This window comes from Dromiciops gliroides, chromosome 6 (assembly GCF_019393635.1).
Source record: "Dromiciops gliroides isolate mDroGli1 chromosome 6, mDroGli1.pri, whole genome shotgun sequence".
In the NCBI taxonomy this organism is placed as follows: Eukaryota; Metazoa; Chordata; class Mammalia; order Microbiotheria; family Microbiotheriidae; genus Dromiciops; species Dromiciops gliroides.
In genome coordinates, this window is record NC_057866.1 from 17822459 (window position 1) to 17836952 (window position 14494).

The window sequence follows — 14494 nt, forward strand, 5'->3', positions numbered from 1 at the left end:
CCTCAGATACTTTTAATAGCTTTGTGACCCTGGTCAAGTCACTTAATCCTGTTTGCCTCAGTTTCTTCTTCTATAAAATGATATGGAGAAAGAAATGGCAAACCATTCCGTTATTCAAATCAAGTCATAAAGAGTTGGACACAACTGAAAAACAATAAGCTACCTTCTTCTCAATCACCCAGGCTCAAAACCACAGTTTATGTCTTTGACTCTTAATTCCCTTTCTCCTTTCACTCTTTAATCCAATTGGTAGTCAAGTTCTGTCATTTTTCTCTTTAGAAGATCTCATTTTACATATCCCCTTATCTCCTCTGACACTGCCACCCCTCTGGCCCAGACCCTCATCACCTAACATTTGAACTATTGCAATAGGCTTCTGGTGGGTCTACTTGATTCAAGTCTTTCCTCACTAAAGTCCATCCTCTACTCACTTATCAAACTGACCATCCTAAAGTGCAGGTCTGACGATATTACCTCTCTGGCTAGCTGCCTAGCTTGTTCCCTCTGTTGTTACCTGGGAGGTCTCATTTAGGTAATGGACTGTTCAACTTCTTCCTTACTTCAAATGAGCTCTTTGACACTTTATTAGTTGTGCAGCCTTGGGCAAGTCATTTTACTTCTCTGGGCCTCAGTTTACTCATTTGTGAAGTGAAGTGTTTGATCCTTGAAGTCTCTTCTACAGCCTAACCCTATGATGACTTATTTAGGGAGAGGCCATACTGTGTAGTGGAGAGAGTTCTGAACACACCTGGGACATACCTGGGAGACACCATTACTGGCTCTGATATCAAATGAGTGACCATGTGTAAGCCACTTAATTCTCAGTTTCCTCATCTCTGATACAGGGACAATACTGGCTATGAGATCCTTTTCTGGACCTCTCAGGGCTTAGGCAAATCTCTAACACTATAAATTGCTGAGAAGGTGTCAACCTGCATTGGCGGAGGGAGTTGTTTCCTCTGAATTCCCTGTGCCAATGAAGTAACAGATAGAGTCCCTATCCCTCTCCTAATACTTGTACTGCCTACCTTGTAGGGTTGTTGGGAAGTAAACACTTGGCCAACTTTTAAGCACCATAGAATTGTCAGTTATTATTGTTATTATGGGGGGGATGGATTGCATGGGTCATGTCGCACATACTGGAAGATAAAGAAGGAATGACTTGCTGCCAACAGCAGCTGGGCTCCACAGGGGCCTTCTCCAGGACCCAGGGGTCCAGAGGGCAGAGAGGAATCAGCCTCAGGCAGCCTTCTGTCAGGACATGATTGCCAGCTGCTGAGTGACCTCAGGGACTGCTTTATATCCAATGACACAATGTCAGCCGCAACCTTTGCCCTGTCTTCACCGTTGGAAGACTGATTGTGTCCTGAAGAGGAAAACATCTTTAAAATAGAAGCTGACCTCCCTCCACCCCCACCCCCAGTCTTTCCTGGTCCTTCCCTTACAGTTCTTCCTGTGCCTTCAAGGATCTGAGATGGGACTGGTATTTTCCCTGGGCTGGGATCTCTTTGGAGTTTGCCTGATCTAGCCGAGCTAAAAAAGGAAATAGGTGAAAGATTTTCCAAATGGCATGTATGAGGTCAAGTTCTGGAATAATGATGATTATATTAATGATCATAGCAGCTTACAATTTTCATATTATTCTGAAATAAATTTTTATTGATATATTTTATTTTCATATCACTTTCATTTCCCAATGAGTCCCTCTGTCCATTCATTCCCTTAAGTCATCTCTTATGATAAAGAACAACAAAACCCTAATAATAATTAATTAATCATAATTAACCAGCACACCAAACACAAATAACATCATATATGCAATTGCACACTCCTAGCCCTTCATCTCTGCAATGCAGGGATAGGGTGTCTTTTTCACATTTCTTGTTTGGGGCCAAGCTTGGTCTTTAGAACTTCATGGTAATCAGTTTCAGTTGTTTTGCTGTTTTGTGTTTTCATTCTTGTGTTGTATATTGCTTTCCTGGCTACTTCATTTTGTATCATCAGTTCATGGAAGTCTTCCCACAATTCTTGTATTTATCATATTCATGGTCTCTTAAAAGACGGAAATATTCCATTGCATTCATATGTCATTGGCATTCCCCAGTCAATGGGTAGATATTTTATTTCTAGTTCTTTGCTACTACAAAAAATAGCAGTTCACATTTATATAGAGCTTTAGGGTTTTCAAAATATTTTATCAGCATTATATGATTTGCATCTCCCAAGCAACTGTTTCAAAAAGGAACCCTGCCTCTAATCCTTTCCTTTATTTGCAAAAGGCAAAGGTCTTCAGTAGGAGAAAATTCATTTTTTTACACTTACCCTCCTGCTCCCCATCTTTCCAGGGACGGCTTAGGTGGTATACACATCTCTGTTGGGAAATCTTCAGGGTTCCAAGGTGGTGGTGGTGGTATACTTCAATCTTGTTACCAGCAGTATGGTTGCTTGATAAGAGCACTGCATTGGGTGTTAGAAGACCTGTTTTGAGCTATGATTTTTTTTTTTTTTTGTGGGGCAATGGGGGTTAAGTGACTTGCCCAGGGTCACACAGCTAGTAAGTTTCAAGTGTCCGAGGCCGGATTTGAACTCAGGTCCTCCTGAATCCAGGGCCGGTGCTTTATCCACTGCGCCACCTAGCCACCCCCGAGCTATGATTTTTTGGCTATGAGACTTTGGATAGATCACTTTATCCCTCTAAGACTCAGTTTCCTAACTGGTAAAACAGGAAAAATAATACATTTATGAATAAGAGGCAATATGGATGAAACAGGAGACTGGGAGTCAGGAAGTCTTGGCTTCAGATACTGTCTCAGATACTAGCTGACTGTATTAAAGCCTCCTTTCTGTGCCTCAGTTTCCCCATCTACAAAATGAAGATAATACTTTTCTTCCAGGGATATATGAGTATCCAATGAGGAAATATGCGAAAAGTGCTTTGTAAACTTCAAAGACCATATGAATATAAACTATTATAATAATATAATATTATCATCACCACCACCACCATCATCTTATTGGATTGTTGGAAGAAGACGATGCTTTTGTGGGTTAAAAAGACCAATAGGAATGTGAGCTGCAGGATTGAGGCCTAATCTTGGGACAACCACGCAGGCCCTCTGCGCATGTGGTTTCTTTTCTCTGAGGCACAGTTTCTTCACCTCTAGAATAAGGTCCAGCTCCAACATCGGTTTCATTATCTCTTTCAGGAATGTCCTTATCTTAGAGACAGACTGTTAGAGCTGGAGGGGATTCCAGGAGTTATCCACTAGAACCACTTTTTTTTTTTTTGTACATGAGGTTCAGAGAGGAGATATGAATTGCCCAATAATTAGAATAAAAGTTGACATTTTAATCTTGCTTTTAAAAGTGTGTAAAGTGGTTTATATCCATTGTCTCATTTGAGCCTTGCAACAACCTTGTTAGGTGGGTAATAGAGGTATGTATGATTATGTCCATTTTAGAAATGAGGAAACTGAGGCTCAGCTTAACTGTCTTGCCTGTGGTCATATGGTTAATGAGAGAGGTAGGATTTGAACCTAGCCAGGTGGTGCAGTGGATAGAGTTCTGGGCCTGGAGTCAGGAAGACTCACCTTCCTAAGTTCAAATCCAGCCTCAGAGACTTACTGTGTAACCCTGGTCAAGTCACTTAACCCCATTTGCCTCAGTTTCCTCCTCTATAAAACAAGCTGGAGAAGAAAATGGTAAATGACTCCAGTGTCTTTGCCAAGAAAACCCCAAATGGGGTCATGACAAGTTGGAAATGACTGAACAACCACTTCTGACTCCAAATTCAACATAGTGGCCACTAGGCTCTTGACTGCCTCTGTTGCCCAAAGTGACCAGCAGCTGTTTCCAATCAGCTCTCAACTCCAGAGCTTCTCCTTTTACTCATGATATCTCCTGGGTCCTGCTCCTTTCTGATGCTCCTCCTTTTCCCCAGCCTTAAGTTAGTTTTTGATTATCTGTCTATACATAGAGTAAGCACTTGGTACATTATCCTCAGTTAATTTATGAGTCCAGACTGGCTCTCTCCCATCTCTTGGGGCTAAATCTGGAATTCCTACTCCTACCATTAGTCTGTGGGTGTTCTGGGACAGCAAACTCATTTTATTATTAGCTGGAGCAAAAATAATGAGGAAGGGAAACCTGTAAGAAATATTGATACACAGAATTCTTGCTGGCCAAGTAGACATTGTTTTTATATTTAATCTGCTCTTTTGCATTATTCATACCTCTGCATGCAAGGGAGTCCAAAACAATCTTGTCTGGTGGGTTATCTATTTCATCCTTTCTATCCCTGAACAATTTTCTGCTCAGTATTATGGAGGATCCAGTGATCTTCAGATTTTCTATTGAAAGTAGTCTGCTAGTAGAAAGAGCTTCAGATAAGCATAGCATGGTGGAAAGGGTGTTGGATCTGGAATTAGGGGAAATGTGGGCCCAGATCCTCTCTCTGGGACTGCTTGGTGCAACCATGCCCGGTCGGTCATTTTTCAGTTGGGCCTCACTCTTTGTGACCCCATTTGGGGCTTTCTTGGAAAAGATACAGGAGTGCTTTGCCATTTATTTCTCCAGCTCATTTTACACTTGAGGAAACTGAGGCAAACAGGTTTAAGTGACTTGCCCAGGATCACCCAACTAGTAAGGGTCTGGGGCTGGATTTGAACTCAGGCCATCCTGATTCCAGGTCTAACATTTCTGTTCACTGTAATACCTGTCTGCCTACCTATTTTCCCATCACTGTGTCATTTTTCTGCAATCATGCCCATGGGCACACAACCATGGGGAACTCAATTTCTCTGAGCACCAATTTCCTAGGCTATAACATGGGGATTCCATTGAGTCCCATAGGTATTTATCAAGTGTCAGGCGCTGTGCTAGGTGCTGAAGATAAAAGACAAAAACAAATAGTTCTTAAGGGGTTTATATTCTATGGGGGAAATTATTTTTAAAAATTATCACCATCATCATCATCATCATCGGGGCAATGGGGTTAAGTGACTTGCCCAGGGTCACATGGCTAGTAAGTGTCAAGTGTCTGAGGCTGGATTTTGAACTCAGGTCTTCTCCACTCCAAGCCAGTACTCTATCCACTGCACCACCTAGCTGCCTCTAAAAGCACAATTTAAATGTCAGTTTTAAAGGTCTACTCTTAGCTCTGTTACTAACTATGTGAGTAGGGCAAGTCACTTGATCTCCTCCTTCCTTATAAAAGAATAACCTAGGATCTATGAACTTTTTTTTGGGTTATGAACTTATTTTTTATATTTTAAATTTTTCCTTATTTTTGGATTTTGACAACTAATTTTTTAATATAATTTGTTTCGTTTGTAATTCTGTACACTTGATTTTATGTATTTAAAAACCATGATTCTGAGAAGGGGTCTATAGATATCTCCATTCTGCCAAAGGGGTCCATAACATACAAAAAGTCCTTTAGAACCTCTAGACTAGTTGACTTCTAAGGCCCTTCTTGGCTCTGAGGATCCCTGATTCAGTCTTGGAGTTTATACCGATGAGCCTGTTCTCCTGATTCTCACACAGTGCCTCGAATTTCCTAGTGATCCTTCTCCCCTCTCAGTGTGGGCACCTGAACATCTGAAAGTAAGCTGAAGCACTGGGAGTTCTTATGGTCCAAGAATGAAGCAACCCCAAAGAACCTTTCCCAAATGTCATTGGGTAGGGTGGGAAAATAGAAGCTGGACTGGGAGAAGAGTACTGTAGGGATGTTTTAATGAGCTCAGGAAAGCCGATTGTCTCACAATAACAGACCTGGCTGCTACAATAACATCCTGGCCAGAGAGGTTTCTGTCACAGGATATGTGCTGGGGACTGAGGGGCAAGTGGTGATATCCCCGTCTTCCCTCCAGCCCCCATTACCTCTCCCTTGGCCTGGAGCCCGGCCACAGGAAACAGCAGCCAGAGATCATAGGGAGATGAATGCTTTCCCCTCCACATGCATCCGGGACTGATACTGATCCAGGAACATCGGCCCAATTTTAGGTCGCCATTGCCCAGCCTGGTTCATCTTTATTACTCTTTCTATGGACAGCTCCCATAATCCTCTTCCCTGGCCAACACAGTAAAGCACATCAAAAGAGCTCTACTGACTTAACCTTGGGCCTGCCTCTCTGTGGGGTCAGATGCTTCCTTTTGATACTCCTGCTCACAGTCGTGGAATTGGCCACAGGAGACCATCCCCTTCCAGTCATAGAGTGACGGAGCTGGGAGGGACCTTAGGACAGAAAGCATAGACTATCACAACCTGAATGGGGTCTTAGCACACAGAACACAGAATGTTGATGCTGGAAGTTTCCTTAGAATGAAGAACATAGAACCCAAGAACATCCAGTGTCAGGGCTACTGGAACAAAGAACACAGCATGTCAGAGTTGGAAGTGTCCTAAGAATATGGATCATCAGACCTGGAAGGGGATTTAGAACATAGAACATGGGACATCAGAACTGGAATGGATCTTAGAACATAGAATGCTAGAAGAACTTTAGAATACCAAATGTCTGGATTTGTAGGGGCCTTTGATCATAGTGCATAGAATGTAAGAACTGGAAGAATGCTCGAACATCGAATGTCAGAGCTAGAAAGGACCTTAGAACAAAGAACATAGACTGACGATATTAGAAGAGACATTAGAACATAGAATGTCACAGTTTGAAGGGACTATAGAGCCTAGAACACATTATATCAGATCTGGAAAGGACCCTAGAACAAGATAGAACAGGCAGCTAGGTGGAACAGTGGATAGAGTGCTGGACCTAGAGAAAGGAAGACCTGAGTTAAAATCCAGTCTCAGGTTATTACTAGCTATTTGAAGGGCCAGAGGATGTAGGACAGAATTTTAGAGTTGTAAGGGACCTTAGAACGTAGAACATGAAGTGGTAGAACTAGAAGAGCTCTGATATATTCAACATCAAGTCTAAATGGAGCAATAGAATATAGAATGTAGAATTTTAGAGGTGGGATAACCTTTACAACACAGAAGCCAGAAGCGGCCTATGAATACAGAATGGCAGAATTGGAAAGAACTTTAGAATATAGAATGTCAGGACTGTAGGGCATTTTAGAATGCAGAACATTGAGTGTTAGAGCTTGAAGGATTTAAAAAACTATTTGCCTGGGAATACTTCAGGGCTTGAAATTGATGATGCCTATAAAGGCCTTTTTGGGGGGTGGGGTGGGGAGATGGCAGGTAGGTTATGTTTCCGAGGTACAAAAGGAATTCCTTCATTTGAAGCAAAATGAGGGAATCCAGCCTTTTTATACAAATAAAAAGTTGTCAGTGCTTCAGTCCACCAGGGGATCTATGCTCTAATTGATAAGGGTCCTCTCTCCAATCAGATTGCAGCTGATTCATGCTGGACCATCCTGTTTATTTCTTCTCTCGGTTCTTCCGGAAATCTACTACTGGGGGCCCATAAATTTCCCTCTTTTGCTACTTTTTCAGATCATACATTTCTCTGATGTCTGTTCTCCATAGTTCTTTCTCTGTTATCTGCTAGCTCCTGCCTATGCCCACCATATTATAACAATAGTTAGCATTTATACTGTACCTTAGGGTTTGCAAAACACTTTAAAAATATTATCTTATTCGATCCTCACAAAAACCCTGGGAGGTAGATATTATTATCCTCATTTTGCAGGTTAGAAAACCGAAGCAGACATGAAGTGACTTGTTCAGAATCATAGAGCTAGTTAGTGTCTGAGGCTGGATTTGAACCCAAGTCTTTCTGACTCTAGGTCCACTGATTTATCCACTGTGCCCTCTAGTTACTCCTTGTCTATCCCATCTCTGTCAATTCATTACTTCAGAAAATCAACCTGTGGTTACAAAGCATCACTAACAAGATGTAGGACTTTGAAACTTGGGGATAGCCTATAATGAATATGTGTATGTATATACACACATACACATACATGTGTATGTATACATATATAGGCACAACACAGCTAATCGAGGAATTACATTGCTATGAACATGTATGCATGCATGTATATGAACATAATTTAATATTTAACATTTAGGGGAAAAATATAGCAAGTGTGGATGTTTCTCATAGGATCTCTATTCCTATTTTGGAGTAGCACAATAGTCTGTGGAATATATTGTGGGTGTCCCTTGTATACAGCGTGCCTTCTACCTTTAAGGTGGGGCCATGAGGTGGTGCAGTAGGTAGAGAACCGCATCTGCAATGAGGAAAATCTGAGTTCAAACCCTGTCCCAGACATTTACTAACTGTGTGACCCTAGGCAAGTCACTTAACCCCTATTTGTCTCAGTTCCTCATCCATAAAATCAGGACACACTAGAGAAGGAAATGACATCTTTTGTATCTTTGCCAAGAAAACCCCACATGGGGTCATGAAGAGTCGACCCTGACGGAATGATGGAACAACAATCTACCTTTAAGGAGCTTGCAATCTGGTCAGGAAGATAAACTGAGCACATGGGAAATAATTAGTGAACAATAGAAGACAGGATATAATTAAATGATAAATTATGTAGAACAGGCTCTAAATACTAGAGGGGTACAAAAGGAGGAAGATCCCTGAGGAATGGGTATAATCAGGGAAAGTGGGGGAGGTGGTGCAGTGTGATTTGCCTGCAAATACTTGCTACCATCCCAACACCCTCTTCATAGCTGGGACCCCTTATTATCAGAGAGGCAACATGTAGTGTGGATAGAGAGACCTGGACTCGGGTTTTGAAGATCGTTGGGTTTGCATCCTGCCTCTGACATTTATTAATTGGGTGGCCCAGAGCAAGATGTTTCACTTTTCTAAGACCTTTGTTTCTTCATCTGTAAAATGAAGGGATAAAACTTGATGACCTCTAAGGTGCCTCCCATTTCTAAATCAATGTTCCTATGATGATGAAGGGGCCCAGCTTCTTGTACTCCTGAAGGGAGATTTGTAAAAAAAATGATTCTCCTCATTCTTACTTTCATTGTACCCCATGACATGAACTTGTGAGTGCATTGAGGTTCAAAACCCATTTTCTTGTTGGGTAGAGGAAAATATTATAAGGAAGGAAAATTATGTTAAGATTTTATTAATATTTTTATCATTGTATCATTTGCCTATATATATATATATATATATATATATATATATATATATATATATATATATATATTTTAGTGAGGCAATTGGGGTTAAGTGACTTGCCCAGGGTCACACAGCCAGTAAGTGTCAAGTGTCTGAGGCTGGATTTGAACTCAGGTACTCTTGAATCCAGGGCCGGTGCTCTATCTACTGCGCCACCTAGCTGCCCCAATTTGCCCATATATTCCTGCCCCATTTCCTTTCCAGACAGCCATCTATACCATACAACAAAGAATAAAAAGAGAAGAAAAGTTCAGTGCAGATAACCACTGTGGTCATTGATTCTAACATTATATGTGGTGTTCCATACCCATGGTCTCTTCCCCTGGTAAAGAAGGGAGGAGGAAAGTTCATTTTCATATATTTTCTTTTCGGGGAGGGCAAGCTTGGACATGAAAATTTCACAACATTCAGTTTCATTGTTGTTTTTTCCATGTATGTAATTGTAGTCATCTTGGGTACTGTTTATGTGGTTGTGCAATGATTCGGAGAAGTCTAAGGAAATACCTATTGACTGTCTCACCTGGCTGCCTCTACATTATGCGAGAAGATGAAAAGATGGAGAAATCCAATGGTGAACTTGACAAGATTTTCCGAATCTGTTTATCACATACCTTTATAGTTGGTGACTTTGATGAGGGTGTGGGCAAAGGGAAGGAGAGCTAAAGTGAATTGAATATAATTCAGGATCGGGAAGTGAAAAAGATTATTTTCCATGAGTACTTGCTTTAAGAAGAATGCCTTGGGGGTGGTGAACACTGAATAGCATCACAGAAAATGAAGATGACCATATCTTGATAGATAGAGTACTAGTTACTCACATGGGGGTCATTTCAGAAGCAGCTGTCCTTACTGTAATCAGATTGTTGATTGATTAGATCAAAAGTTAAAATCAGCACCAAATTAGAACTAAAGACAGATGAAAAGGGGACACTGTGTAGATTTGAATGGCTCCAATATGACCTCTTTAAATAAGTTATTGACTGAAAAGTAAGAAATGGACAAAAATAAAAATGGACCAGTACCATTGCTTAGAGAAGATTAATTGACATGAGTCACCTCCATGAAGTATGAAGTCAAAAGAACACAGATGTCATCTCAGCCACAAAACACTTGCTTTCCCTGCCATGTAGAAAGATGTGACATCCTAAGACCAACACCTATGTAGAAAATTGGCTCATTTATGAACTTTTATGGAGGAAAATGATGGGAGATAACAAGAAAGTGAATCGGAAAAGATGGGAAAAGGAGTATGCAAAAACCCTGTTGTGAGACTGAGGAAAGTTAGATCACCCTAAGAACTTTTATAGATGAGATTGGAAGAGGAATAACAAATACATGTGAATTGAAGCAGATCTTTTATCATTTCTATAAGGGATCTTTTCATGTGGTCAACAACAGGGGACTGTGCTTCCGAGTCTCTTGCTACGTGAGGATGTTTGCACTTGGGAACAATACTATGTGTGAAGTTGCACTTGGGAATATGAAGCTAGGATGATTGGCTGATCTTGATGAAATATATGCAGAGGGAATCTTTGATCATAACTTTAACAACTCTCTGGGCTTAATTTTCTTTTAAAGATTTTTTATTAATATCTTGTTTTTTACAGCACTTTATTTCTGAAAACCTTTTCTTGTTTCTGTCTCTCTTCTCTCTGTTTCTTTTCTTGCTTTCTCTTTCTTCCTGTCTCTTTCTTTTTCTCTTTTTCTGTCTTGTTCTCTGTCTCTGTCTTCTTTTCCCTTCTCTCCCCCTTCCATCTCCACTACTTTAACCAGTGGGCTAAGGGTTAATAATCTAAGGGATTTATTTTCAAGATATTTCAAGGGAAAGATTCCAAAAGAGATGAAAAGATCATAGGTGATGTTTTTACCTACTTAAGATAACTTGAGAAGAAATCAGTCATTGTGGACTCAAATCTATGTTCTTATTTCTAGAAAATTTTCATAAGAATGCTTTGCACATATTTTGAAGGTATCTTTGATGAAAACATGAAAAGGGAACTGATAGAGTTCTGCATACAGTTTTCCAAGGAATACCACATCTTCACAGGAAGACATTTCCTTTATAAATAGAAAAAATATAAGGCATAAAGGAGCAATGACAAAGAGGTCTTTAACTGAGACTCAGGAAATAGTGGTAGTGACTTATGCAAAATGGAGAAATGGTGATCAGATAGTTGCATTAAGCGTCATAAGATCATAGGCTTAGAATGGAAGGTGTCTTAGCGGTCATTTAATACAAGCCCTATTATTTTACTGATAAGGGAATTGAGGCCAGGAGAGGGCAAGTGACATATTCAAGTTCACACAGCTAACAAGTGTCAGATCTGGGATTTGAACCCAAAACTCCAAAATCCAGCACTCTTTGTGCTATGCTATCCATTTTTAACATTAGGTTTCAGTGTCCTCCAAAGGTCTTCTGGGACAGAAAATTGTCCCCGTTTCCGTTCAGATAAAAAATGGGGTAGTGGAAACAACACTGATTCTGGAGTCAGAGAGCCTGGGTTTGAATTCTTTTGCTGATATTACTTGTGTGATCTTGGATCTCACATGACTGGGTTTCAGGTCCTCATCTGTAAAAAATGAGTGCATAGTTGGTTTGGGCTAGATGATCTTTAAAATTTCTTTCTTTTTTTTTTTTAGCTCTAAATCTTATGATCCTTTGACTCATCTCCCCACTATCTTTTCAGTAAATGAATTCGCGAGCTGAGTGTTTCTTCCCTGCCCATTGGCTGGTGGGATCTGGCTGAGCAGAAACGGCTTTGTGAGTGATCAATAAATAGTAACAAAATGGAAGGCAAAACGCTTCGTAGTAACATAACCATAGAAAGTCAAGGAATGGAGTAGAAAGAGCCCTGGACATGATTTCAAGGGACCTGGGTTCAAATCCTGATCCCAACACATATTTGTTGTTGCCCAACTATCATTTTTGAAGAGGAATAATGACATCAAGGGTGATGTCTTAATTTGAGCACGACTGGATCTAAGTGAGGTACCGTTGCACAAAGTTATCAGCCTCACTCTGTCCTCCAGAGTCATCCAAGTCCAGTGGCAAGACAAAAGTTAGGATGGTTAGCAATGGCCCAAGATGCAGTGGACAACCTTCACGTCTTTGATGTCTAACCAACCTCTAAGCACTCCACAGTGCCTTCTTCAGTTGCCTTCATGGCCATTGGAATGAACTGTCCTCATCCACCCATTCTTCTGGGGAAGTCTACATGCCTGGGGTAGACATCCCCCTAACTCATTAACAGGTGTGAAGCCTGTTGGTTACCCTCAACCTGGTTCATCCATCGGCAGATATGGTTTTATTGGGGTGTGGCTTCTTGGAGTCACAGGTGAATATTGGGTAAAAGGTGGACACCAAAGGTACATGAGCAGCCCAGAAAAGAGCTGGACAAGCCCTCACACCAGATGTGCTAGTCCTTCTGAATACCCCCTATGCTCCCCAACACATAGAGTGATGGAACCAAGGGAAAGTCATTTCACTTTTAGGAACCAGTTTCTTTATCTGTGAAAAGAGAAGATTAGACTAGATAAACTCTAAGTTCTCTTCCAGAGGACCAGGACCTCTTCATTCACTCACTTACTGGAATTCCAGAAATGCCTTTATGTCCCTAGGTGGTCCTTCTTGCACATAGCAATATATCTAGGGTTAGATTAGCCCAGAGGGATCCTGGAATTCTTATTTTAAAATGGGTATGGGAATGGACTATTGGAGCTTTAGGGCCTCTCCTGGTTCTGCCCTTCAAATTCTGAATTCTATATTCTACATTCTACGCACTCAAAGATCTTTTTTCCGATGCAACTCTATGCTGCTCTCATATTCTGAGTTCAAATCCTGCCCCAAACATTTTGTGACCCTGGGCAAATCATTAGAATATCCAAGTGCAGCCATCTGCCCAACCATGTCATCTCACTGACTTCACTTGTAATATTTTATTATTCTATATTCCAAGTTCCCTTCCAACTCCGATATTCTATTATTCTCTACTTCTAGCTTTAACACCGTGTTCTTATAAGTTCCTTTCCAAGAGTGATGTTCTGTGACTGAATTATATGATTGGATGAACTTTCTAATTGAAATTTGATTGGACTGGGGCCAGGACACAGGAAGGAGGCAGCAGGAATTGCCCAGCAGAATCCCCAGGGAGCTGCTCAAAGGGAGATTTGCCCCCATCGGCTGGGTGGTGACACCCACCTTAGATGAAAAGACAAACTATTTGTTATACTGCTTTTTCTTTTCTTTTCTTTTTTTTCAGAGGGTTGGAGGGAGAAATGAGAGAGAAAACAAAAGCTTATAATTGAGAAAAAAAAAGCTAAGATAAAAAGCCCCAAATAAAACATTTCCTTCTTTAGCCTTGGGGCCTGGAACTGGTGGATTGGTGGATGAGCCAGACCAGAGATGATCCTACATTTTCCCTACCCTGTGGACTTAGCTGGCCTTGGCTAGAAGCCTTTCTGGAGCATCCTGCTTCTAACTTTCCCCAAGGCTGTTTTCTCACTCTTTTGGACCTGGAAGAGAAAAACAGGAAGTGTCATTAGGAGAGAGAGCCCACAGAGCTAGCAAAAAAGCCTGCTAATTCCTTCTGCAGACACCAAATGTTTTTTGTTTGTGCTTCGTGACAAAGGAGCCAGGTCTTCCTGCTGGCGAAGGGAGAGGAACAGACAGGGGCAGGCCCAGCACTGTGGGAGCTGCCCAAAGGCACCTTGGGCTCCTCTCCTCTTACTATCCCTCCCCCACCTCTCCATGCATAAGACCTATAGGCTCCTGCGCTCTCTCTGCTTACTCAGATTGTTCGAGCTGGAAAGAGATTTAGAGGATGCACAGGTCAAACTCTTCATCGATAGGGAAACTGAGGCCTAGAGAGGGGACTTGCCCAAGGTCACAAAGCCAGTAAGTGTCAGTTGAGTTTGGTTTTGAGGTAGTTGAAAAAAAAAGTTATAATGAAAACCCTCCAGTAAAACAGTTCTTCATTCTCTGTTAGGGCCAGACAGAAGGAACCCTTCTCAACCTCCCTCATTCAGATATAAGCCCTTAAACTCAGGGACTGTCTTTCTGCCTGTGTTTGTATCTCTAGTGCTTAGCACAGGACCTGGCGCATAGTAAGTCTTAGGCAATGCTTGTCAACTCCATATTATCCATCACACTTCCAAGAGGCTCCAAGACACAGAAATGGTGCAGAAGCCCTTTTTTATGTCCGTGGGCTGATCTCCCACTGACATCCTCCAGTCACACACAGTCAGATTTGTAATATAAACTCTTCCTTTCCCTTCCTTCTTCCTTTTCCCCAATGGAATGTAAGTTCATTGATAACAGGGATTCTTGTCCTTTTAATTTTGTCTCTCCAGTGCTTAGCATTGAGCTGATCAAA